Below are 23,035 nucleotides of genomic sequence, written 5' to 3'. Positions count from 1 at the left end.
TGTGCAACATCGCAGCCAAGGCATTACCTTACGACCCTGCTGGGACTCCTTCACCAAACGGTCTGAGGTCTAATTGGGACTTCTTACCACGGAGATCCCCTTGACATGTTGGCGGGTCCAACATCATCAACAAAAGGATATTTCTACTGTTAAGGCTGAATATGAATCGACAATGGTTGTGATCAAAGAATTAGCTTCTCAAGTGGAAAAACTAAAAGCTACATGTATATATCATAATAAATTATTGTAGGTTTGTGATGAGAAGGAAAAAAATATCAAGGAAGATCTCACTACCTTGAGAACCCAGCTGGCGGATTCAAAAATAAATGAAGAAGTAATGTGCAACAAGAAAAAGGAAAAGAAAGATTATGTAGAAGCACTTGAAAATGTAGTAGATAAATTGAGAAAGAAAATAGAAGAGAAAGACCAACAACTTGAAAAAATTAAGAGCAACATAGCAGAGAGAAAATCTAGCTCTAACCTTCAAAGAGGAGATGCAAGTTTAGATGTAGGAAAAATTAACAAGATAGATTCAAAGAAGCCTACAATGAAATTTGTGAGCAACCATGACAATGTTGAAGAAAAGAGGAAACAATTTCATCAACAACAAAGAAGAGATTCAAAAGGAGTTTCTATGCCAAGAAAATCATTCACTCCTAGAGTTGATAGTAGCAAAATTCAAAGGAGAAATCATAATTCATTTGCTCCTTTGATGAACGAAATTGAGTGTTTTAATTGCCATCAGTTTGGACATATAACAACTTTTTGTAGGAGAAAATTGGACACATCCATGCAGTAATTTGGACAACAAAGAATGAGATCTTCCATTAGGTATAAAAGTTTATTTAATGGTTTACGTTGTGCTTATAACCTTTTTTTCCACAAGGCCATTGATTGTAGGTCTAGTAAGAAGAGTTGGAAATCTAGCATGAAGAACAAAAGATCAGATCCTTTGGATTCTTATCTTGGTCATGTAGAATGTTATATGTGTCACAACTCTGGACCCGTGGCCAAATATTTCCAGATGCCTATATCCATGAGACATTCAGTACAAAATCAACAACCAAAGAAGCATGCACAACAAAGGAACCAACCAGGAGCTATGTGGAAGAAAAAGGAAGAATGGTTAGGAAAATGTGGTATTTCTCTTTGTTCTCATGATGAGGATGATAAATGGTATATTGATAGTGGAAGGTCACATCATATGTCAAGAGATAGGATCAAATTTCACTTCTTTAAGAAAATAAATATTGGTCATATTGTTTTTGAAGGGAGTGAACCAACAAAAGTGTTGGGAAGCAATAAAGCCAATATTTGTGAGAAGATGACAATGCAGAAAATGTGTGGCTCATAGAGGGTTTAAAGCACATTATTTTAAGTGCGAGCCAAATGGTTGATGGAGGTAAGGAAGTGGTCTTCAAATCCAAGGGTTGCTTCATTAGGAAAGAAGGATCAAAGAGGGTGATAGCTAGAGGAGTTAAAATACCAAACAATGTTATGTGCTGAAGGAAAGAGTATGCAAAGAAAGGAGACCAAGGAAGTACTCTTCTTCATCAGATTCAAAGTAAATGAGATCAACACCTATTGTAGTTTGATCTTGCATGATAAATCTTTTAGACTACAAAATGGATGTGAGGTCTTCATAGGCTCAGGGGGAGTATATCACACGTCATGTTTTATGCATGAAGTTAGATGTGATGTTATTGATGCTTATCTCTTTGATTATGATTTCTTGATTATGGATTTTTGCTACTAATGTTGTCTTTGCTAAGTTGTAATCAGGAGGAGATATGGCACATGTCCAAGGGGGGAACCTTATTTTATTCCAATATTTCAATGGCATTGTGGCTCCTTGGAGGAGTTGGCTTATGCATCTCATGCTATGTTCTCATCCATTGCATATGTGTATGTTTGATCATGTATGCTACCTATATGGTTTGACATGCAGTTGGCATGTATTATGCATCTTGGTTTGATAAGTTTATGCATATGGTGGTGTTATGGAGATTAGTATGATGATGGTTAATGATGCTTATATTTAAGGATGGATGTGTTTCATTTTAATGTTTCCACTACATATTAAGATGGTTATGTTTTTTAGTGTGGGTGTTGATGTGATGTTGTTGTAATTACATCATTAAATGCTTATTTTTTGCTATCAGTTATTGAGTATCTTGTAGCGTATCATGCTCCATATGATGGTTATTGTTGCTTCCATGTATGACTACAAAGGGCTGATATATTGGGTTGATTGATGTGATATGATTATTGTTTCATGATGTTGTTGAAACATGTTATTGTTGGGCCACTATGCTACTGATTTATACTGTAGAGATCTTGATTTATGGTTGATGGTTTAGAGAGGTTGATGCATGTCTCTTATGGAAATTCAATTGACAATGTCGTGTTGCCATATAGAGGACATGTGGCTGATTATATGCTCTATGTACTTACACTATGACATTGTATGAGACAAATATTGATGAGAGGATTGTTATGATAACCATGTATGAGAAGTCTCATTTTAGTATATTTCATGCATAGTGTTGAGAACCATATTTGGCATTTTCTACACAATGAGTTATGTGTTATGAAACCATCTTGCAAATAGATATATCAACGACTTAAAAATGTTCCTCTTCGAGGGGGAAACCTCCTTTACATTACATAAATGAACAATTCTTAGATGATTCAAATGACAAAACCTCATTTCTATATATAGGAGTCTAAGGGGTCACAATATAATCAGAGCCTACATAACAATAATAATGTAAGGGCACAACAATAACAATAGTGGGCTTTTATGGGGCACAATAATAACAATATGGGGACTACATGGGCACACCAATAACAATAAGGGGGCTACACTAACAATAACAATAAGGGGATACACTAGTATTATAGGGACCTAACGTGCCCCTCTCCTTCAAAAAAGTGTTTTCCTCAATGCTTGAGTAGTTCCTAGATGCTTCTGTATAAAATTCTCATCCTCCCATGTGGAATCTTCACCAGGTAAGTTCTTCCAATTGATGAGATACTTTGAAATTGATCGATTTCATAACTGTTGAGTTCTTGTTTCCATGACTGCATCAGGTTCCAATATGATTTTTCCTTCCTTGCCAAGTTCTGGAAATATTGTTCGAACTGGGAGCTTGTTACCTATAACCCTCTTTAAGCATGAAACATGGAAAGCTGGGTGCACTCGGGAAGATGCAAGAAGATCCAATTTGTATGCCTAGTACCAATATTTTGCAACACCTTGTAAGGACCATAATACTTTGGTGAAAATTTATTATCCTTCTTAGCTTTCTTGAGGGACATTTGTTTGTATGGTTTTAACCATAAAAATACCCAGTAACCTACATCCAAACTTCTTTCACTGCGATGTTGATATGTTTGTTGTTTCATTCGATTTGGCACCAAAGTGAGGTTATTATTTAAGAGTTGGAGAAATTGTTGTTGATGCTCGATGTGATCTTCCACTGCTTGAACCTTAGAATTTTCTCTTAAATATGATATGATTAATGATGGATGATATCCATAAAGTTCCATAAATGGGGTCATTTTTGTTGCATTATGGAAGGAAGTGTTATACCACCATTCCAATAGAGGTAACCACTTGACCAGTTGTGTTTTCTTATCAGATACAAAACAAGGAAGATATCCTTCGAAAAATTTGTTCACTATCTCAATTTTACCATCAGATTGAGGATGATAAGATGATCTATGAGCTAACTGAGTACCCAGAAAAGAAAATAATTTCATCCAAAAATTTCCAGTGAAAATGGGATCTTTATCGCTTACAATAATCTTTGGGTTTCAATGTATCTTTTGAATTGTTTCCATAAATGAAGTAGCAACTATACTGGCTTTAAATGTATGAGATAATGCACAAAAGTGTGCATACTTGGTAAGTCTATCAACTACCACCATGATGACACTCTTTCCTTCGGACTTGGGTAAACCTGTGATAAAATCCATTGAAACCTCCTTCCAACATTGACTTGGAATGGATAAAGGTTGTAACAGACCTGGGGTCTTCATTGTCTCAACTTTATTTTGTTGGCAAACCAAACATTCCACCACAAACTTTTGAATATCATAGTTAAAGCTATCCCAAAAAAATTCCTTCTTGACCCTGTGGTAAGTTTTTAAAAATCCTAAGTGCCCTCCTAAGGGAGAGGTGTGCAATTCCAAAAGAATATTTTGTTTGAGTTGGGAATTCTTACAAAGATATAAGTGATATTTGTGCCATAATGAATCATTTTCCCAGCTAAATGTATTTGATGTACTGGGATCTTGCTGCAACTTTTGAATGAGTGTTCACACTTCTTCATCATGCTTCCATTCATCCCTTGCTTCGGTCATCCAATCTAGTTGGATAATAGAAATGGCACAAATCAATGCTTCCACATCCTCATCCTTTCTTGAGAGTGCATCTGTAATAACATTTTGCTTCCCTTTTTTGTAGATGATTTCAAAGTCATAACCCACATTTTTGTGACCCATTTTTGGCTCTCTTATGAATATAATCTTTGTTCTAGAAATTGTTTAAGACTATCATGATCTGCTTTTACCTTGAAGTGTCTTCCCATTAGGTAAGTTTTCCATTTCTTTAGTGCATGTAGTATTGCCAACATTTCCTTCTCATAAATAAGTTTATGTAAATAATTTCCTTTGATTGGATGCATTTCAAAAGAAATGGGTCTCTTCTTGCATTAAAACAATTCCAATTCCGTTTCTCGAGGCATCACATTCCACAATAAAGGTTTTTGTGAAGTCTTTCATAGCGAAGACCAATTCTTGGCACATTGCCTCTTTAAGATCTTCAAAGGCATTAGTTTCTTATGGAGTCCAAGAAAATGCATCGTTATTTAGTAATGTTGTTAGAGGTGCTGCTATTATCCCATAATTCTTAACAAACTTGCGATAATAACTTGTTAACTCGAAAAATACTCATCCCTTTGCAGCGGAAAGGTAAGAAATTTGAATGGACAGAGGAATGTGCAACCAATTTTGAGCAGTAGAAGTAGTTGTTGACAAATGCTCCAGTTCTAAATATTGTAGATCCAGACAAAGAGTTTGTGGTATGTAGAGATACTGGAAAGAGAGGACTTGGTGGAGACTTGATGCAAGAAGTACGTGTTGGGTGTGGAGCCTGATTATCTTCTATATTCAAAGGTATCGCCACATAGGACCCCAGTTCGAAATGGGGGCGGCAACGCCGCCCGTAAAATATTCGCTGCAGGGGGGGTCCAGGGGGGGGCGGCTGCGACCTTTGGGAGCCCCCCCTGGCGGGGGGTTTCGGGGGCAGCGCCCCCGAAGCTAAAAACAGCTGTAAAATTGCCTTGTAAAAGTATAGTAATTTCTAGTCAATTTGGGCCGTTCATTAGGTGGATGATCTGACGGTAGAACTTATGTTTAGTTTAGGGTTTTTTGCCCTAGAAGGCAACCCCTCTCTTTGTATGAGGGTATTGTATTTGAGGCTGTGAGATAGATGTGTATTCTGTGTGCGAGAAACAGAGAGGTGAGACTGTGAGAGAAAACAGAGGATATTACAGCGGATTTGCTGTAGGTTGTGTCTCTTCATTTTGCTGGATAATAAAAAGGAAGGACTGGCTGTTCGGGGTGGACGTAGCCCAAACTGGGTGAACCACGTATATCTGTGTCTCTCTTGTTTTGTGCGTTTTCTGTGTTTATATTTCTGCAATATTTTATGTGTTCCATTGCTCCGTAATATATAATTTTCTAACAACTGGTATCAGAGCCGAAGGTCTATTTCGCTGATAAACTCGCAGGAAAGAAGGGTTCCTGGTTCGAGTGGGAGAAATGGCGGAAGATGGTAAGTTTAGGGTCGAGAAATTTAACAGCCAAAACTTCTCGCTGTGGAAGATGCAGATGGAAGATTATCTGTATCAGAAAGATCTATACCTACCATTGGGCGGAAAAACAAAGATGCCGACGGGTATGAAAGACGAAGAATGGAACCTTCTCGATAGAAAGGCACTCGGAACAATACGATTGTGCCTTGCTGCGTCAGTCGCCTTCAATATTTCGAAGGAAACCACGACAGAGGGTTTGATGCAGACGTTGTCGAAACTATATGAAAAACCCTCGGCCTCAAACAAGGTATTTCTTATGAAACGGTTATTTAATATGAATATGTCAGAAGGTGGATCTGTTGCAAACCATCTAAATGATTTTAATACAGTTACAAGTCAGTTAAGTTCTGTAGGGGTAAAATTTGATGATGAAGTTAGAGCTCTGTTATTCTTGTGCTCATTACCAGAAAGTTGGAATGGTTTGGTAATGGCCATTAGTAACTCCGTTTTTGGATCTAGTACTTTAAAGTTTGATGATGTTGTCGGTGCTATCCTTAGCGAGGAAATGCAACGGAAAAGCTCCGGTGAGACATCGGGAAATGCTTTGAGTGCAGAGTCTAGAGGAAGAAATATGGAAAGAGGAAAGGGCTCAGGATATCGCAGTAAATCAAGGAAAGGCAAATCCAAGTCCAGATCGGGGATAGTGTGCTGGAAATGTGGAAAGAAAGGACACCTAAAGAAAGACTGTAGATCTCGAAAGGGAAAAGAAGGAGATGCACAGCAAGAAAACAATCATGAAGCAAATGTGACAGGTGAGGTGTTACAAGATGTTTTGATTCTTTCTTTTGAAAATATTACTGATTCCTGGGTGGTAGATTCAGGGGCTTCATTCCATGCCACACCTGATAAGAAATACTTTCAAGACTATGTTCAAGGAGATTTTGGACAAGTTCGTCTGGATGATGATAAACCCTGTAAAATCGTTGGAATGGGTAAGGTTCTTGTAAAACAACAGAATGGAAACCAATGGCTATTAAAGGAGGTAAGGCATGTTCCAGATCTAAAGAAAAATCTGATTTCAACAGGGCAGTTAGGCGGTGAAGGTTGTGTGACAACTTTCACAGATAAAGCTTGGAAGGTCACCAAAGGAGCCCTAGTAATAGAAAAAGGCGAAAAGGTTGGTACATTGTATTTATGCAATGGTATTTCTAACTCTGTTAATGCTTTAACTTCTAGAGGAGCAGATGCAGCATTATGGCATCATAGGCTTGGACACATGAGTGAAAAGGGGATGAAGATTCTTCACTCAAGGAATTTGTTGCCGGGTTTGAAGAATGTTGATTTGGACTTCTGTGAGAACTGCATTTATGGAAAACAGAAGGGAGTCAGATTTCTCAGAGTTGGGAAACAAAAGAAGAACGAAAAATTAGAGCTTGTGCATACAGACGTATGGGGACCTGCTCAGGTATCATCTCTCAGTGGCTCTCGTTATTATGTTACTTTTATTGATGATGCAACTAGAAAAACTTGGATTTATTGTATTAAGAATAAATATGATGTATTTGATACTTTCAAGAAATGGAAAGCTTTGGTTGAGATTGAGACAGGAAAGAAATTGAAGTGTCTTAGATCAGAAAATGGAGGTGAATATTGCAGCAAAGAGTTTTATAGGTACTGTTCAGAGCATGGAATTCGCAGAGAGAAGACAGTTCCAAGAACACCACAAGAAAATGGTGTGTCAGAAAGGATGAACAAAACAATCATGGAGCGTGCAAGGTGCATGAGATTGCATGCAGGATTGCCTTTACAGTTTTGGGCAGATGCTGTAGATACTACTGTTTATCTAATAAACAGAGGGCCTTCAAGTTCCTTGGATGGTGGTGTTCCAGAGGAAGCATGGACAGGTAAAAAGGTAAACTACTCTATTTTAAAGCCTTTTGGTTGTGAGGCCTTTGTCCATATTGATAAAGAAAATAGAACAAAGCTTGAGGCAAAGTCAAAGAAATGTACCTTTATTGGATATGGTGTTAATGATTTTGGTTATCGCTTATATGATTACGAGAATCACAAAATCATTAGGAGCAGAGATGTAATATTCAATGAAAAGGTCTTGTATAAGAATCAGTTGCAGGAAAAGAAACAGGAAAAGGAAAACAAGGAATACGCAGTCCTTGATGAAATCACTGAAAAAGTAAAGGTGCCTGAAAATAATAATAATCAACAACCACAACAACAGCAACCACCACAACAGCAACAGGCACCCCAAACACCTGAAAGTGGTGTTAGAAGATCTACCAGGATAGGTAGACCCCCTGAACGATACTCTCCTTCATTATATTATTTATTGTTGACTGATTCCGGTGAACCCGAATGTTATGAAGAAGCAATGCAGGTTGAAAGCAGGAAGAAGTGGGAGTTAGCCATGGAAGAAGAGATGGACTCCTTAATGCATAACCAGACTTGGGATTTAGTCAGGTTGCCTGTAGGAAAAACTACATTGAAGAATAAATGGGTTTACAGGCTGAAGGAAGAAGATGGAGGAAAACAGAGGTATAAAGCTAGACTTGTGGTGAAGGGGTTTGCACAGAAGAAAGGTATTGATTTTGATGAAATATTTTCTCATGTTGTTAAAATGACTTCAATCAGAACTATTTTAAGTCTTGTAGCAGCTGAAGATTTGCATCTTGAGCAGTTAGATGTAAAGACAGCCTTTCTCCATGGGGATTTGGAGGAAGAGATATATATGCAGCAGCCACAAGGATATGAGGTGAAAGGGAAGGAGAAACTAGTGTGTAGGTTGAAGAAGAGCTTGTATGGCTTAAAACAGGCTCCAAGGCAGTGGTATCTAAAATTTGACAAGTTTATGTCTGAACAAGGTTATACTAGATGTCACTCTGATCATTGTGTTTATTTGAAAAAGCAAAATGATGGCAGCTATATTATATTGTTACTGTATGTAGATGACATGCTTGTTGCAGGATCTAACATGCAGGAAATAAATGTGCTCAAAAGAAAATTGGCAAATTCATTTGCAATGAAGGATTTGGGAGCTGCGAAACAAATCCTTGGTATGAGAATAACTAGAGACAGGAAAAATCGTAAATTAACATTGTCTCAGAATGAGTACATACAAAAGGTGTTGAAAATATTTAACATGCACAATGCAAAACCAGTTAGTACACCTTTTGCTAGCCATTTCAAACTTAGCAAGGAAATGTGCCCAAAGACCCAAGAAGACATGGATTATATGTCTAAAGTTCCATATGCATCAGTAGTTGGAAGCTTAATGTATGCAATGGTATGCACAAGGCCTGATATTGCACATGCAGTGGGAGTTGTAAGCAGGTACATGAACAATCCAGGAAAGGAACATTGGATGGCAGTGAAATGGATTCTCAGATATTTGAAAGGTACCAGAAATCAAGCATTATGCTTTGGTGGTTCAAACATCTCCCTACAAGGATATGTTGATGCAGATATGGCAGGTGACAGAGATAACAGGAGGAGCACTACAGGATATGTATTTACTGTTGGAGGAACAGCTGTCAGTTGGGTTTCAAAAATCCAAAGTGTTGTTGCACTTTCAACAACAGAAGCAGAGTATGTTGCTGCTACTGAGGCTAGTAAAGAAATGATTTGGTTACAAAGTTTTATGGGTGAATTGGGTAAGGAGCATGATATGGGCACGTTATACAGTGATAGCCAAAGTGCCATTCATCTTGCAAAGAACTCAGCATTTCATTCCAGGACTAAACACATACAGCTCAAGTACCATTTCATACGATCAGTGTTGGAAGATGGAGAGTTGAAGCTGGAAAAGATACACACTAGCCAGAATCCTGCAGATATGCTAACAAAAGTTGTAACCAGGGAGAAACTGAGAATATGCTCATTTTCAGTTGGTCTTCAAGGATGACGATGAAGATGAGAAACAGCCAGGTCCAAAGAGGAGTCATTGTCCAGCAAATGGAGCAACGGTGGAGTTGCTACAATCAGTCTCCAAGTGGGAGATTGTTGGGTGTGGAGCCTGATTATCTTCTATATTCAAAGGTATCGCCACATAGGACCCCAGTTCGAAATGGGGGCGGCAACGCCGCCCGTAAAATATTCGCTGCAGGGGGGGTCCAGGGGGGGGCGGCTGCGACCTTTGGGAGCCCCCCCCTGGCGGGGGGTTTCGGGGGCAGCGCCCCCGAAGCTAAAAACAGCTGTAAAATTGCCTTGTAAAAGTATAGTAATTTCTAGTCAATCTGGGCCGTTCATTAGGCGGATGATCTGACGGTAGAACTTATGTTTAGTTTAGGGTTTTTTTCCCTAGAAGGCAACCCCTCTCTTTGTATGAGGGTATTGTATTTGAGGCTGTGAGATAGATGTGTATTCTGTGTGCGAGAAACAGAGAGGTGAGACTGTGAGAGAAAAAAGAGGATATTACAGCGGATTTGCTATAGGTTGTGTCTCTTCATTTTGCTGGATAATAAAAAGGAAGGAATGGCTGTTCGGGGTGGACGTAGCCCAAACTGGGTGAACCACGTATATCTGTGTCTCTCTTGTTTTGTGCGTTTTCTGTGTTTATATTTCTGCAATATTTTATGTGTTCCATTGCTCCGTAATATATAATTTTCTAACAGTACGGTAGTGTGCTATGAATCAAGGAAACTAAATGAGCACAAGCAGAATTATCCAACACATGATCTTGAGTTGGAAGAGATCATCCATGCATTGAATATGCAGAGATATTATATTCTTGGAAGGATGTTTGTATTGATGAGCGATCAAATTGGATTGAGGCATCTATTTGACCAACTAAATTTGAATTCCAGACAAGCCAGGTGGTTGGCCATGATCAATGAGTTTGATTTCGAGATCAGGTACATTAAAGGTAAAGAAAACAAGGTTACAGATGATTTTAGTAGGACAATACAGGTAAATCATATAGAATATATGAGTTCATATGGGACAATTTACAAGATCAGATCTTGTAGGTAGGAGGACAGGATGATAGGTATAGGGAGCTTAAGCATAGGTTACAGTAGGGTACAAGTGATCAGGATGTGGATTATCATCTCATAGCAGATGGTTTGGTCATATTTAGGGATAGGATATTTGTATCGGACAATAATGAGCTCAAGAAGCCTAACTTGAAGGAATTTCATGTTAAGCCATACTCAGGTCACCCAGGATATCAGAAGACATTAACAGTGGTGAAGAAGTTCTACTATTGGCCGAATTTGAAGAAAGAAGTGGCGGCGTTTGTGGCTAGATGCTTGGATTGTAAACAGGTAAAGGCAAAATGTAAGCATCTAGGTGGATGACTACATCTGATTCCAATTCTAGAGTGGAAATGAGAGGTATTTGCCATGAATTTCATTACAGGTTTTCCAAGGACATCTAGACAACATGATTCTATCATGGTTGTGATTGACAGGTTGACTAAGGTAGCGCACCTCATTCTAGTGAAGTCTACTTATTCAGATAATGATGTAGAATGGGTATTCATTAGAGATATAGCGAGGTTGCATGGTGTACCAAATAAGATCGTATTAGACAGAGATGCCAATTTCACTTCTAGTTTCTGGAAAGATTTGTTTACATGTTTGGGTATAGAGTTGGCCTTCAACACAACTTATCATCCAGAGACAGATGGATATACAGAGAGGGTCAACATGATTTTGGAAGACATGTTGAGGATGAATGTTATTCATCATAAACGAAAGTGGAAAGAGTATCTTCCACTGGTAGAGTTTTCTTACAACAATGGGTATCAGGAGTCGCTTATAAGGATGAGTCCATTCAAGTTACTGTATGGGAAAAGTTGTAATAATCCCATCAGTTGGAGTGATCTAGTTAACAGGATGTTGATAGGATTGGACATTTTGGCAGAGATGAAACATGAAATGTAGGTAATCAAGAAGAATCTAAAGGAAGCATAGGACATACAGAAAAGTTATGCAGATTATAACGATATTTTTAAGGAGTTTTAGGTTTGGGAACAAGTGTAATTGTGCATAAATCCCAAGAAGAGATCCTTGTAGATTGGATCATGTGCCAAGATGGAACCTCGGTTTTTTGGACCTTTCAAGATTATTGAAAGGATTGGACCACTAGCCTATTGACTTGCACTGCCTCAGACAATAAAATTCCATGATTTTTTCCATGTGTCATTTCTTAATAAGTATGTTAAAGATGTTGATCATGTGATTAACTGGTTTGTATTGTAGGTGGAACCATAAAGAGGATTTGAGACGAAACCTCAGTGCATTTTGTAGAGAAAGATGCTCATGCTCTAGAACCGAGCAATCAAGCATGTTAAAGTGCAGTGGAAGCACTCTGGGCCTGATGAAGCTACATGGGAGATGGTTGATCAGATGCAAGATATGTATCCTTCTCTATTCACCGGTTGAGCGAATGACTTTTGGTACATGTTTTGGTGTGATTTTTGGTAATGTGTATATGTATATGGATGTAAATAATTTCATGAGCTGTGTTATAAAGCTCCAATAAGTGGCATGGGTTTCATGTCGTTATGGTTGTCATGTTGTTATGTTTCTCATGTTATTTTTCTTCTTAGTAGGATGATCATTATAGATATTGCAACGAAAAAAGTTATAAAGCTCCATGGGTAGTATGTTTTGCTTTTCAGTAGTCTTGTTGGTTGTAGGTGTCATTTGGAGCAAGAAGTAAGAAGGAAGAGCAGGAAAGTGCAAGAGGACATTGGGATCAACAACTATAGCGAGTTTTTCTTGTAGATACCGAGTTGCATGTATGATTTCCTTGCTAGTTTTAGCATGCATGGCACATGTGTGTGGCTTCTTGGTTATGTTTGTCATTGGCATGAAGGACTCCCTAGATTAACAATGGTTTTACCTAGCCTTTCCATTTCCTAGATAGTCATGGTGTTGTGGGTTTCTTTCCTCTCGTTTTCTGGTTGGTTCTCATGTTCCTTATGGGCCTGGGTTGAGTTACTAGTTCCTGAATCCTTGGTTGGAGAAATTCTATAGAATCCCTGTAACAACTTGGATTGAGTTACTAGTCCTAGAAACCTTGGTTGGACAAATGATCCGGAGCCCTTGGTGCGTTGAGTTATTAGTCCCGGAAGCCTTGTTTGGAAAAAATTCTCTAGAGCCCTAGGCAACTTGGGTAGAGACTAATCTAATAATGGTTAGTGATGTCCAATTGTGAGGTGGAATCAATGGTTGAGGGTTGAGGTGGTTTGGCCTCTGGAAGCCCTAGTTTGGTTTTGTTTGATTTGTTTCAAGAGATCGCACATTCATGCTTAGAATATCGCACAGGGGTGATTAGCTTAAAGAGATATTTGGTTTAGCCCAATCTATGGTCATGTGGTACATGAAATTCCATGACTTGGTTATATTTTCATATGTTCATAAGAGCGCATTTTCTTTTTGTATTTTATGTGCAAATGTTCTTTCCATTATGTGGTTTTAATGGTTGTTTCCTCATTGATATATCTCTGGTTATTTGTTGGTTATAAGCATGTTTTATGACAGTTACGATATATGGATCTCATCATGTTTTGGTTAGTATATAAAATTTTTATGAATGAATTACCTATCAGATAACAATGCAGCTATTGTGAGGAGATATCGTTCCTCTTTCATGATTCTCATATAAGTATGAAACCCCTATTCTCAGATATGTCGTTATGACCTGTAGATTTCATGTTTATGATATGTTTGATGAAATGTCTGTTCAATTCAATTCCTTGTTCAAGTGTTTGAATTAGTAACCTTATTTCAATGTTATTTATCTTATCTGGAAGTTTCATGAAGTTCTAGGCAGTGGCCTGAATCCTAGCCCTAAAAAGTGTCACAGAATTTAGGGTCACTGGCATTGAATTGCCTAAAAAAGGCCACAATCGCATGGACGCCTTCTTTGGGAGTGACTGGAGGGTCCCAATCACATGCTGCATTTTCATGGGAGTTACTGAGGCTCTAGGTCAGTTAAAGAAAGTTATCTTAGGGGTTGGACACCTAAAGGGGTTAGTTGGATATTGAAGGTTTTGTGGATGTTAAGGAAAGGTAGATTGATCTTCTCATGTCTATTCCACTTCCTTAATTGTACATGGGGAGTTGAACAATATCATAGTAACTCTTCATCATATGTTTAACCCGGTGGACCAGTTAGCTTGGGTAAACATGGGAGGAGGGTGTTACAACTACGTCCATGGAGAAACAACCAATCCTTCCTTTTATATCATCCACCAAAATGAAGAGATACAACCTAAGCATATCTGTTGTAATATCCTCTTCGCTCTGACATAATCCCATCTTCCTTTCTCACTTAGAATAATCATACACATCCAAAATACAATTCCCTCATATAAACCAAGGGTTGCCTTCTAGGGGAAAAACATAAATTAACATAAATTCTACCGTCAGATCATCCACCTAATGAACAACCTAGATTGAATACGAAATTAAAATATTTTACAAGGAAATTTTGTATCTATTTTTATCTCCGGGGGTGCTTCCGCAGAACCCCTCAGCCAAGGGGGATGGTCCCCCCTAGACCCCTACGGGGGGGGAACAAGTCCCCCCCACATGGAGGGGTGTACAATATTCCTGGGGTATACATCTAGCTGAAACAAAGACCTATGAATTAGAAAGATAATCAGGCTCCACACAACATATAAATCTTTAATTCCTATCCTATCCTACTCTAGAGGTCTTATATCTTATCCCTAGAGCTTATCCTCCTTCATAAATGGATCTCAAGCCTAGATTGGTTAATCATAAACTACCACTTTACAATATAAATTCACTACCTCCCATAGAGTCTAGGTTAGATTTTGGAGACTCTTATTTATGCCCTAATGCTGCTGCTTTTACCTAAGGATCCATTACCATCCTTGAGTTGTGATTGAAGGCTAGCCTTGCGGCTAAGGAAGAACAAGTTTGGTGGGAGATTCTATATTGTCAAGATCTGTAAAAAGGGTTGTAATATTCTCCTACATTTCATTAATACAATAAAATTTATTTTCCTATGCTTTGTGTCCATTTGATAAATATGTATTTCAATGCCTACTTCAATCATTGAATAAAGATATTAGTTTATGCTATGGATGTCTTGTAGTTCTCTTATTTGTTGTGATTGTATTTCTAGTTCTATTTATATTAATTGGAGCTGGACTCAAAGTCTACAAATCAATAGAAGATGAAGACTAGCATTGGAATTCAGGTAGGCCCTTGCTCCATTTATTAATTTCTCTAAGGAAAGCATTTTCCTTTTCGGTTTATATTGTTTCTAGGTTATCCACTAGATCTAAGGGATCCACTTATATCCGAAGAAGAGAATTTTCCATAAAAAAACTTGGCGACTCCACTGGGGAACAAGATGTTCCTTTAGTGGCTTCTTTTGTTTATCCATTTTGGACCTTTCAATCTAACTTAAGTTGACTTTTTTTACAGAGTAGTTATTCTTGGGAAATAATTATTCTAAGCTTGGTAGGGTTTTTGTTTTGCTTTTTGAAAAAAAGTAGCCCTAATGCACTTTTTGGTCTGAGACAGAGTGACCCATCACACCTGTCACTCTCTGCAAGTGTGATGCATCACACTGGTGTTTGTATCTAGCTTGTGATGGTTTCTGTAGGATGCAAAAATTTCATTTCTATGCCTTGCTCTTAGTTTCAATTTTTTTGACTTAATTTTTTTGAGTCTCTGTAATAGTCATTGTCTCTGCAAAATCCATCATTGTGTTACATTTGAGTTTGATTACCTTTTGATGAAGATTTGTTTGATTTTTCTTCCTTCTTCTCAATCAGGGCTTGTAAGCACTTAGCTTGATTGTTGATTGAATGAAAAAAAAATCATTTTACAGTTGCAGCCTACGTGAGTTCTTTTGGTCAATAATCTAGCTGCATTTTCATTTTCATTGCATTTGGAAATAAAAAAGAAAAAGAAAATAAAAATCTCCTTTTTGCAATGAAAATAGGGTTTTTTGAATTGCATTGAAATAATATATTGAAAGATATAATTAGGAAGTTTCCATATGTTGCATCTTTGATTGGTTCATTATTGTTTCTCTCTTCCTTCCCATAGATAGATCTTCATTCAAATGAAAGAGTTCTTTTCATCATGTTAGCTGCATCCTAGGAAGTTTAGGTGAATTCGTACCATGAGCCTTGAAATTGAAATATAATTGAGGAACAACTTCAAACAAAATTAAATTAACCTAAGGATAATTTGTAAAATTAATGACACACATATAGGTCTAGGCTAGAGACGTGTTCCAGCATCGTAAAACATAGGATTTGCTATTATTTGTTTGTGTAACATTATGGGGGTAGTCAGTATTCCACGTACGTACATATATTGGATCATTCTCCACATATATTCAATGGCATTCCCCATATGAAAAGTATATCAGAATATTTACTATCGTATAGGATGCATTAGCTAACACTACCACAGACTGCGCTTCCATGTACATCCAGGTATATTTTGGAAGCCTCCTGTACGTTTTTATCTTGCCATAGGTAACTAATTCAGTTGCCTTGATTACTATGATACATCGAACACATCATTTAGGGAGATTGCTTGCGTTTATTAGAAACATTATTCTGTAGTTCACATCATCTTGGAAAATTCTTTTGCCAAGTTACCTTGATTTTGTTTTATTTGTGTCGTTAATTTATAAAATTTATTAATACATCATGGAAGTACACCCTCAACAACCTCGTTGTTCACGTAGAATGAAAATATTTCCCCCTTTACCTCCAGAGGAAACACCTGGTTGTCGTAAGAATAAGAAAATGTAAACTAATGAAATTGGTACTTCGGAAGCTACCCCTTCTAGCATTAAATCCGAAATTAACCAACCAAAATCATCATTTTCCATAAGTACTAAACCCAGAATTACATCCTTACCAGCTGGTGAGACTGACACAGTTGAAAAGGAAGCCCCTAAGACATTAGAATTTGAGGTCATTGAACCTAAATTTATGGATTGAAAAGATTTACAACTTGAGGTCATATTGCACGAGGAACCTCAAATAAACCAACCAAGTACTTCAGGAGTTTCTCCTTCTCTTCCTCTTCCTTTGTCTCAACCACAACCTGTATATTTCGGTCCTGGCAGAGAACAACTTCCACCTAGTATTTTGAGTATTGAGGAAATTACTGAAGAAGATTCTCAACCTTCAAATCATATCCATTTAAGAGGTACTCCTATTTATCAACACCATCATTTTCCTACTCCTCCTACTCACACATAAGCTCCTTCCTATCATACTCCTCATTTCAATTCGCCTTTGAACCTCCCTCAACAAAATATTTTGATAAGTTCAACCATGACTGAGTCAACAACAGTTTCTCAACCCATGTATGTTATCATGAGTGAGTCAACTTAAGTTACAACCTATTCGATGTTTGTAACTTCATTGGAAACCCCTTTGTATGGTGGTCCATCAGTACCACCTGGATATTAGTCATTGTCTGGAACCTTTTTTGGTGTGTCGACTATTCCATGGACTTCTTCCTTGTCAACTTCATCAGGAATATTATATAGTCATTATTTTATGAGCATCCCACCACCTATTCCACCCGTTGTGCCCCAATCTCCTTTGGAGCAGCAATACGATGCATTTCTTAGTGGATTTTGACATCTAAAACAACCTACTCCATCCTACATTAGGTACCCTCCTCCAGGGGGGGAGTTGACTCCATATACTCCTTATCCTTCAACAGGGGGGAAACCTATTGCTATAATGTTCCCTTATGTTTATCAAATGCCACAAGTTGGTGTTCCATCCTATGAGTCATCTTCCTACATGTCCTCCATTTCCAAGAATGGCTATGAATCCTTGGCACCCTATGTTTCCCATTCAACCTGGTTTCATTTTAAATAAAATACATACCTCTCAACCTGTTATGGCTACTCCCCAAGTTTTGACTTGTCAATTTGTCCAATATATACCTCAATCTGCCCAAGATGCACTTCAAGTGAGTCAACCTGTTCAGGTTGTATCTCAAATACAACCTACTCCAACGGTATCTGGAATTTCTCAAATTCCATCTACCCAATGTCTTCAGGGAGAATTACCAACTCCACCTCTTTCTCATTCTATACCTCAGATGCAAATAAACCAACTTGTGCATGACATGAAACAGGTACCAACCAGTCAACCCAATGTTGGGATAATGCAAAATCCACCTGGGAAACCACTCCAAGGAATTCCAAAAATTCTTGTTGGTCAATATACCATTCCGCAAATGCCTTATCAAGGCCAAAAAATCCAAACTCAGCCATTCCAACCTTATCAAGGTTTTCATGGAATTGGGCAACCTAGTTATGGTTACCCTAGTTATCAAAATCCTCCTTATCCTAGAATGCAAATACCTGTTTCTCAACCCATTCTTCCATACCCAGGATACCCTCCACCACAGGTTAACCTTTATCCACAAGGTCAACCTTCTTAAATGGACTTTAATAGACATTTTCCATTTATTACAATGCTTGAGTTACCATATTTATCCCAACTCACTAATGATCCCATTTGTCATTCTCCTTGGTGGTCATCTATTCCTACTAAATTTCCAAGTGACATTTCGAAATTCAACATAAATCATAGAGAAGACCCGTCCACTTGCGTTATGACCTATCATTTATGGTGTTCATCCAACTCCTTGAATGCTTATTCCCTCCGTTTACAACTTTTCCATAGAACTCTTACTGGGAAGGCAACTAAGTGGTATTTTGAATTTCCACGAGCTTCTTTTAACAACTTCAATGCCTTGGAAACCACGTTTCTGACCCATTTCCAATTACCCATCCATTATGAAACTAGAACTGAGCTTTTTACCTCCTTTAAATAGTCTAACGCCACCCACATATCCAATCATATTCATGAGTGGAGACACCACCATCGATTGGTCAAAACTTACATTCCCAATAAGTTATTGGTTGAATGGTTTATCAAATCCTCTTGCCAACCATAATTGAAGACATTGGCAAGTAGAAAATCTGATGTAGGTTAACCCGATAATGCAATATAAATCAAAGTATAATACTATAACCTACTTCTACTATCAATTTGTGAAATCTTAAAGATCGAGCTGAACAATATAACCAGAAGAAGAAGAATCAATCACACAATACACATGAAAATACTTTGGGGAAAGCCTCAGCTAAAAACCCCACACTATTGTATTATCATACTTGGTGGAAATACATAGGAATTATACATAGCCTTAGCTCTCACAGCTATCCATCTCTCAATACAATCCTCACAGATGCTCATAGGAAATCTTGGCTTCTCTCTAGCCTTCATCTCTGCCCTCCAAGCTCCTATTCCCTTCTGTTGTTCCTTGTGGATGATTTTCCTTTTACCAAGTGGAAGACCTCCTCCAAAACTGCACAATCCTCAAGGATTAATCCTTAACTGCATGCATGAGTTTTATTTATAAGAAAACACATGCAACTGATAGTACATTGTCCTTGAACATTAATCTCAACTGGGTCTTTCTCAAAAGAGACATGCATGGTTTTTTGATGAGGGAATCTTTAGTTAACTGGAGTAGCACTAGTTGAGTGCATTAATGCATCAACTGACTGTTAACTCACTATTAGTTCCTCAAACAGTTTGGAACTAATTTAACTGGACTTAACTCAGTAAACTGAGTTAACTAATTACAACTCAAATATAACTCAATCTTATCTCCTTAATTTAAGGGATAACTCTTGCATGGCTTTAGAAAGACTTCTAACTTGAATTTCTCCAACTAATTAATTTAAAATAAATAAATTAATTATTTCCAAGTAGCTGTTAAGACTAAATTCAATTTTACTTCACAATTTAATTCAAGGACAATTAAATTGGAATATTCTTGTTGCCATATTTCAACACTCCTTCTCAACAAGAAAGGGATTATCTGCCACCCCGATCCTATCTCTATGGAACTCGAATTTACACTTTGAAAATGCCTTTGTCAAAATGTTAGCATCTTGCTCCTTTGTCGAAATATACTGCAACAACATGATCCTCTTGACCTGTGAAAAGCCACGGGAAACAAATATTCCCTTATGCTTCTCCACACTACCATTAGCAGCTTGCTTTACCTTGTAAAGCCAATGGGAACTCACAACTGACTTGTTCTCCGGTCTCGGAACCACGTCCCAAACACTATTACAAACTATGGAGTCATACTCATCCACCATAGCATCAACCCAAATCGGCTGTTGCACTACTTCCTCAAAGGAAGATGGCTCGGTCTCAACACATTCCCCCACAAGGGCCATGTATCCAGTGTACCTCTTAGGTGACCTCCTCTATCTGCGCTGAGAAGATGGTGCTCCCACATTCTCTCTCGCATCCTCCAACAATCTGTCAGCTTCTCTTGTGCACTTCCGTTCATCTCTGGAAGACTCTGCTTGAGTGGATGTATCCACTCCTGGAACCTATGCATGCGGCTGCTCTGCATCAGTCTGAGGCTCATCCTCCTTAGGAACCAAAAGTTCCTCCAGAGCCTGTAGTTGGAGCTCCCTCTCGAGGGAAACTCACATGGCCTTCTGGTCATCAAACTTGAGATCTATGTGAACCACACTCCTCTGACTGGTAGGCAAGTACACCTGATAGTTGTGAGTTGTATCATTGTACCCCACAAATATCCCCAACTCTGCTGTCAGCTCAAGCTTCTTCTGTGCATACTTTGTCACATGGCAATATACTGATGAGCCAAAGATCCTAAAGTGACCCACATTTGGTCTCTTATGGGAGAAAGCTTCCTCTGGTGTCTTCATCCCAAGCATGCAATGCGAGCTTCTATTCTTCAAATAGACCGCTGTGTTGCATGCCTCAGCTCACAAGTGAAGTGGTAGTCCTTGGTCATGTAGCATTGCCCTTGCTGCCCTACAATAGTTATGTTCTTCCTCTTAGCCACCCCATTCTGCTATGGGTTATGAGGTGCCGTCAACTCTTGTTTAATTCCTTCTGCTGCACAAAAGTCATTAAACTCTTGAGAGACATATTCTCCACCGTTGTCGCTTCTCAAGGCCTTGATCTTCTTCCCCAACTCTTTCTCGACCAAATCTTTGAACTCACAAATTTTGTGAAGGTTTGGTCCTTCATCTGCATGAAATAAATCCAGCATTTACGAGAATAGTGATCAATGAAAATCACATAATACGTTTGCTTCGCTGTGGATGCTGTCGATAATTGTCCACACAAATCAGTATGAACTCACTCTAAGATAGCCTCTACTCGATTATCTCGTTCATAAAAGGAAGACTTGGTGTTCTTTCCCAAGGTACAACCTTTGCATGTGTCAACTTGCTCAAGTTTATCTTTGGGAAGTCCTGTAGATATCTGTTGAATTATCTTCAAAGCCCCATGATGCAAATGGCCCAACTGCCTGTGCCACAACTTGCCAATGTCTTCGCTTTGCACCAATTATACTTTCATACTCAATGCTACACAATCATCTACCTCTAGTTTATATAGATTCTTCACTTGAATCCCTATCATCTTGGCCTGGCCCGTGTCTATGTGTCTTAGGAACGCCTTTTCTTTACTGAAGACAAAATCGTAGCTTTTGTCCTGCAACATCACGACCGATACCAAGTTCTTCTTCAGTCCAGGCACATACATCACATCTGTCAAGGTGAGAGGAGCTCCATGCTCCCTCTGAAAAGCAACCGTGCCCACTCCTGAAACACTATACCTTCCATCATCACCCATCTCTATGCGCATCTTGAGGTATTTCTCCTCCAAGGCACTGAATAAATTTTTATCACCGGTCATGTGGAACGAGGCTCCACTGTCAAGATACCAGACACAACCCGTCATCGATGATACCATGCATGCGATGAGGGTAAAGTCCATTTCGAACTGAGAGGCTAATGCCTCATGTTCCGATCCTTTTGAGGATCCCTTCTTGGACTTCTTCGATGGGCAATTAGTCGCATAATGTCTCATCTTGTGACAATTAAAGCATCTTACTTTAGACATGTCACCCTTCTTCCCTCCATGAGAAGAATTCAATTTGAAATGGGAAGGCTTCCCCTTCCATTTCCTTGCCTTACTTGCTAAGGCCAGATTTTATTCATCATCATTCTTGGATGAAGAACCATCTCGCATGCTCCTCTTTATCTCCTCCTGCATAAGATCCGACCACAGTCGTTCCCAATCCAGCAGTTTCTCCCTTCCATTCGCAGAGTCCTGGTAGCTATTTCAGCTCTTTGGAAGGCCAAGGAGAGCGAGGTTCACCATATCATCATTGACAATAGTTATTCCCAAACTGCCAAACTCATCTTTGTAGGTGGTGAGCTTGTTTAGATATGTGGAAATAGTATCACCCTTCTCCATCTTGATTCTTCGAAGCTTATCCTTGTGCGCCAATTTCCTCTGGTCGCTACTGTTCTGGTAGAGGTCCTTCAATGTCTTCGACATTGAAAATGGAGTATCCTTCCCATGGAGACTCGAGACAATATGGTCTTGAACTCCCTCAAGGATTATCCGTCTCGCCTTCGCCACATGTTAAAATTTGGGTACCAGAGGACAAGTGGTTCCCTAAGGCTTTGATTTTTGACCTAGGGAAAAGTGTCCAAATTTATTTTTTACTTTTCTCCTAAAGTGAATTTATAAGTCGTAAAGTCAATTTAATTTAAAAGTGACTTTATAAGTGGTAAAGTTACATTCTAATTTAAAGGTGACTTTATTAAAGTGAATGAAGAATTAGAAAGTGAAAAAGTGACTATGGAAATAAAAGGCTAAGTGGGTCTTTATTTAAGTGGGTGAGTTAAAAAATAGAAATTGAGAATTAAATGCACATTTATTCTCATCCCTAAATCTAAATGAATCTCAGCCATTAGATCTTAGGGTAACCCAAAAGGTCATTTAGAGAATAAAAGGAGAAGAGAAGAGGAAAAGATCAATTCATTCTTTCATGAGCATTTGAGAGAAAGAGAAGAGAGAGCAAGGAGAAAATTTCTGACTAGTGAGGAAGTGAAGGAGAGCAGCAAGAAGACATTTCAACAAATCTAGGCAACAACATTTATTGGCATGTGTCCCAAGGAAAAACCTTACAACAGGAGAAAAGCACAGAAATCAAGGAAGAGGGACAACAGGTTCTTGGCACATTTTTTTAGGTTGGCTGTACACCATTTAATGCTATTTTATTTCTGTAAAAATTTCTATTTTGGTTGTTTGCTGATTGGCACGATTTTCAAGGTGGAGTTCAAGCACGAAAATCAAGATAAGTTGT

This window comes from Pinus tabuliformis, chromosome X, assembly GCF_031772625.1.
Source record: "Pinus tabuliformis cultivar Carrire ecotype Pingquan chromosome X, CPIR1, whole genome shotgun sequence".
Taxonomy (NCBI): Eukaryota; Viridiplantae; Streptophyta; class Pinopsida; order Pinales; family Pinaceae; genus Pinus; species Pinus tabuliformis.
The sequence above is the reverse complement of the archived record's forward strand: the minus strand, read 5'-3'. Positions refer to the sequence as shown.